Genomic DNA, 6,166 nt, shown 5'->3' on the forward strand with positions numbered 1-6,166 from the left:
TTTTCTGTAAGTGACACATACTGAGTCCAAGAAAGTGGATGGTGATGGCTTCTCGGTAATGACTTTGAGATTACCACAAAGACAGGACAGGTACAGCCAAAGGATGTTGTAATGTGGATTGTTAAATGGCATGAGTCTCATTAATTGTGCCACTAATGCATCTTGATGGCAGACCAGAATTTGGCCTGGATTCAGAAGTCTAAGTGCCATTTAGACGTGTAGCAGGTGTCTGTGGTCGCTTACGGTTCACAATATCTAATCTCACTTCTGATAAGAGTAACCTAATGGTTTGTAAAGATAGGCACATGATGGTGCTCAGCTTTTGCCTAGTAATTTCATAGTTTCATAGTTGTTAGGGGCTGGAAGGGACCTTATAAATCAACGGGTCCACCCCCACTGCACTTGGGCAGGAAAGACTGCTGGGATCAGATGACCCCAGCAAGATGGGCATCAAGATGTTTTTTGAAGATTGCAGAGTTGGATGACTGTACCACCTCTAGGGGGAGCCTGTTTCAAGCCTTCAGTATTAGACTTGTAAAGAAGTTTTTCCTTATGTCCAGCCTGAAGCGATCCTCAATCAGCTTGTGCCCATTATGCTTATCCTCCCCTGGGGGGCCTTGGTGAACAGATGCTCCCCCAGGCCCTGATGTATGCCCTTGATATACTTACAGGCTGCCACCAAGTCCCCTCTGAATCGTCTCTTTTCCAGGCTGAACAGCCCCAAGTCTTTCAGCCTCTCCGTGTGGTCTCTAGGCCTCTAATCATGCATGTGGCCCTCCGTAACAGGGGGCCTTCTCAGGGCTGGTGATGTTGGCCGCCCACCTGTTTCTAGGCTAACCACCTGCCTCTATTTTCTGCCATGCCCTGGTGGAAAAATGATTAAGAGGTTATTCCAGTGGGATGCTGCCCATTTAAAACCCTGATGACTAGCGGTGATATCCCTGGCTCTGAACCTTTCTCTATACTGGGGCCCATGCCTTGCAGATGACATCCCAGGCAGCTAAATTCACCTGTAACCCTTCTCCCTCTCTGGCTGTGGTCCCCTCTCTGGGATCTTTGGCTCCCCCTTAAGCCCTGGCCCCACCCTCAGGCCAGTCAGAATCTTGAGCCTCTTGCTCTGGGCATTCCTATGGTGGGCCCCTGGCGCTTTTGACCCCCCTTGGGTCCTGGCCCTATCATGGACCAATTTGAGGGTCCATCCAGTCAGGTCTGAGCCACTCGCCTTCTCTCCCTCACAACTCCACTGGATCAAGTGTGCCTCAAGCCTTTCAAAGATCTCCCAGGTCTGGGCTTTCCCCAGCCAGGACTGTACAGGGGCTGGAGGTTATCAGGCACCCCCTACCCGCCTTCCACCAGGGAGGTTCACAGTCCTGGCATTTCTTGGGGCTGCCACACCACCGGCAGTCCCACCAGACCTCCCTACACTGGCAGGGGAAAATTTTAGGTCATGCCCAGGACCTGGGGTCTCCTCCATCCCCATAGCCCCAGCCCATACCTCGAAGTTGGCCCAAGGAGCTCAGCAGGGAGATATTTTTCCCCTGATGGCTGGTCTCAAACTACTTTCCTCATGGACACCCTCATCAGACACCTGCCATCTCCCTGGCCTAGCCCTTAAAGTGGCAGGCACCAACAGTGCCCTGCCACACCCTTCTTTGGACTCTGTCAAGCTTCTCCACATCTTCCCTGAAGTGCAGCATCCAGAACTGGAGGCAGAACTCCAGCTGCGGTCTCTCCAAGGCAGAGTAGAGAGGGAAGATGACATCCTTGGCCTGACTCAAGATGCCTCAGTAGATGCAAGCCAGTGTTTGATTTTTCTGCCAGCTATGTCACTGCATTGGTGGCTCATGTTCATTTTGTTGTCTATCACAACACCCAGGTCTTGTTCAGATGTGGTGCTGGCAAGTCTGCCAAGTCTGTAAGTGTGTTGTGGATTATTTCTCCCAAGATGGAGAACTTTACATTTCTCTGTATTAAATGACATGAGGTTGAGGTCTGCCCATCTCATGAGCCTATCCACATCGGCCTGTATTGCAAGCCTGTCTTTGAGTGTGACCACAATCCCCTATAGTTTGGTGTTGTCAGCTAACTTTGTTAGTTCGCTTTTAATACCTGAATCCAAATCATTGATGAACATGTTGAAAAGCACTGGTCCGAGCACCAAACCCTGAGGGACACCATTGGTCACCCTCCACCATGTTGATTCAGTTTCATCAATCAATACTCTCTGGGTCCTACCATGGAGCCAGTTACCTAGCCTCTAGACCTTAAAGCAGTCAAAGCTGGATTTTCCCAATTTTTTCATGAGAACTTTAGGGGATCCCAGGTCAAAGGCCTTTTTGAAGTCCAGGTATATGACATCAACCTCATTTGCCCCATCCAGGTGGCAAGTTACCTGAACACAGAAGGAAATGAGGTTGGTCTGGCATGATGATTAAATGATGTCAGTCTCACCTCCATCCTTGGCAAAGTCTTTGAAAAAATTATCAAGGCTCACATTTGCGAGAGCCCGGCAGGACAAATTATGCTGAGGGGAAACCAGCATGGGTTCGTAGCAGGCAGATCATGCCTGACTAATCTAGTCTCTTTTTACGACCAGGTTACAAAATGCCTGGACGCAGGAGTAGGAGTGGATGTCGTATACTTAGAATTCAGGAAGGCCTTCGATACGGTATCTCACCCCATACTGGTGAACAAGTTAAGAGGCTGTGACTTGGATGACTGCACGGTCCAGTGGGTGGCGAATTGGCTAGAGGGTTGCACCCAGAGAGTCGTAGTGGATGGGTCGGTTTCAACCTGGAAGGGTGTGGCAGTGGGGTCCCGCAGGGCTCGGTCCTTGGACCGATACTCTTCAATGTCTTCATCAGCGACTTGGACGAGGGAGTGAAGTGTACTCTGTCCAAGTTGGCGGATGACACAAAACTGTGGGGAGAAGTGGACACACCGGAGGGCAGGGAACAGCTACAAGCAGACCTGGACAGGTTGGACAAATGGGCAGAAAACAACAGAATGCAATTCAACAAGAAGTGCAAAGTGCTGCACCTAGGGAGGAAAAATGTCCAGCATACCTACTGCCTAGGAAATGACCTGCTTGGTGGCATGGAAGTGGAAAGGGATCTTGGAGTCCTAGTGGATGAACATGAGTCGGCAGTGTGACGAAACCATCAGAAAAGCGAATGGCACTTTATCGTGCATCAGCAGATGCATGACGAATAGATCCAAGAAGGTGATACTTCCCCTCTATCGGGCACTGGTCAGACCGCAGTTGGAGTGCTGCGTGCAATTCTGGGCACCGCACTTCAAGAGGGATGTGGATAACCTGGAGAGGGTCCAGAGAAGGGCCACTCGTATGGTTAAGGGCTTGCAGACCAAGCCCTATGAGGAGAGACTGGGGCACCTGGACCTTTTTAGCCTCCGCAAGAGAAGGTTGAGAGGCGACCTTGTGGCTGCCTATAAGTTCATCATGGGGGCACAGAAGGGAATTGGTGAGGTTTTATTCACCAAGGCACCCCCGGGGGTTACAAGAAATAATGGCCATAAGCTAGCAGAGAGCAGATTTAGATTGGACATTAGGAAGAACTTCTTCACTTTCCTGCCTATGCAGTGGGTCGGACTCGATGATCTATTGAGGTCCCTTCCGACCCTAGCATCTATGAATCTATGAATTTATGATGTGCCCTTAATGAAGCCATGTTTGCTATCCTTCAGAATACTGCCTTGTGCTAGACTGTCTGTAATGGATTTTTTGATAATTTTCTCCAGGATTTTACCAGGGATTGAGGCCAAACTGATTGACCTGTAATTTCCTGGGTCCTCCTTTCTCCCTTCCTAAAGATAGGCAGCACATGGGCCTTCTTCCAATCTTCTGGCACCTCTCTCAAGTACCATGAGTCATCAAATAACTTTGCCATTGGTTGCACGATGGCCAGTTATTTTGCACCCTCGAGCATAGTTCATCTGGTCCCACTGACTTGTAGATACTTAGCCTTTGTAGGTGGTCCCCCACAAAATCTATGCCAACTATGGGGGAGTGCTCACCTCCACCATGATCATCCTGTATACTGTCATGCTAACACCCTTGGACTGGTGGAATACCGGCATGAAGTATTAATTCAGCAGTTCAGTTTTGTCCTGAGTGTCAGTTATCAGCCGTCCCATGTCATTCATCAGGGGCCCTATGCTTCCCTTACTTTGTTCTGACTTCCTACATATCTAAAAAAGGACTTTTTGCTGTCCTTGATTCCGGTTCCAATCTGTATTTGGTTTGTGCTTTTGCTGTCCTGATCTGCTCCCTACAGGTGTGGGCTGTTGCCAAGTATTCCTCTTTGGTAGTTATTCCTGAATTTCATCCTTTGTAGGCTTCTCATTTTAATTTCAGGAGATCCATTTTCTTACAAAAGGGAATGGACTCACCAGCAACCAGGCCTCACTGCAAGCAGCTCCTGGCCACCGGGGCCAGCTGCCTGCAGCCAACCCCCGTCAGCCAGCCTGGACCCTGCAGGTGCTGTGGGGTATCACCTCACCATGCGGCTGCTAGTCCTGTGCCATGCTTCCGTGTCGGATGCTGCAAGGAGCTGCCCAGACCTGGCAGCAGTGGGACAGTCATGCAGAGGCCCAGAAAGCCAGTGCAGAAGCCCATAATGGCATCATTGCCAACACCACACACACTGCCTCCTGGGGTTCCAACTGGTCATAGGAGGAGACTGGTGATGCAGTGGCAGTTCGTGTGGGGCAGGTGCTCCAACGCCCACATGTGTAAGGGGCTGTCAGCCCGGATGAGGGAGCGTGGGCACAATGGATTGGTGTGGTAGTGCTATATAAAGGTCAAGGCCTTACAGACACAGTGGGTTACCATTACTGACCACAACTGTTCTTCCTCCCTGAGCAGCCCAACCACACTCTCCTGGCTTCCAGGCTTCCTGCCAGCAGCATGCAGGGAGGTGAGAGACAGTGTAAAACTTTATTGAGCAGCCTATGCCCCCACAGTTAGGTGGACACAGGTCTCCCACACCAAGGAACATGTCAACGCCAGCTGCAATGTTATTCTTGGCTGTAGTGGGTAGGGATGTGTAGCACAGCCACAGGTAGCCCTCCAGACAGTGGTGGAAGTTGTGGAGCAGTGCAGTCTTGCCCCCTGCACTGTTGAAGCTCAGAGTCCTGTGCCAGATGTGCAGGTGCACCCAGGGCACCATGGCCATCAGCAGCAGCAGGGTGTAGTGGCTTAGGCACCCATTGGTCCATGCAAACTGCTCCTCACGCTGCACCCGGGACATGTGCAGCAGAAGCTCATTCAGGGTACAAAGTGGGAATGGGGGTGGCTGATGAGTAGATGTAGTACCTGGATGAGCTTGTTATGTGGAAATAACACTTTCTTTTTTACAGGAACTTATATAAAGAACTATTTACAATAAAGTGGTAAGAGTCTTACTACTGTCTGTGCAAGGGTCTGAGGCCTAGCCTTGTTATCTTGCCATACCAAGAAGTTCCTGCTACCTCACCCAGACTGTTTCCTGTGATGGCACACTTCCTGGGCACTCTTTGTTTCCAAGAGGACTTCACTATGTCACAGTTGGTCAGAATTCTGGAAAAATCTTTTCTCTATATTCTGTCTTCCAAAATAGGATGCGTGTTTTATCTGGGGGAATGTGATATGCAAGAAACTATGGCTATTTGTACAATGCACACAAACCACTTCAAACTGTTGTCTTGTTTTGCCATTTTGGTTCATCAAAGTAATGCATACTTTAATCTGTTACCTATTTTAGGGACTGAAATGATAAAATGACTTTCTTTTAAAAAAAACTAACAGTAGTAACACATGCTCATCGCAGGGGTAGTTGCAATGCCTTGATGTTATTAACTTTTAAGGAAAGGAAGGCTGCCCCAGGGCTTCCCAAGACTGATCTTATTCTCATTGCCTTAAGGGTTAATTACTAGGCCTGTGTGAAGCAGCTAGTATTCACTTCGGATTTGGATTCAGCCAATTCAGGGGACAGTGATTTGATTCAGTGATTCGAATCACTGTCCTGAATCAATTCAGCTGAATCTGATTCAGAGATTCAGCTGCCACCAAATCGGCCAAATCTCCAAATTCAACAGGCTCCATCCCCTGCCTGCTCTCCCAGCCCCGTCAATGGCTGCCCCGCCTGTCCCCCGCCTCCCAGCACTT

The sequence above is a fragment of the Alligator sinensis genome, unplaced genomic scaffold (assembly GCF_000455745.1).
Source record: "Alligator sinensis unplaced genomic scaffold, ASM45574v1 scaffold288_1, whole genome shotgun sequence".
NCBI lineage: Eukaryota > Metazoa > Chordata > Crocodylia > Alligatoridae > Alligator > Alligator sinensis.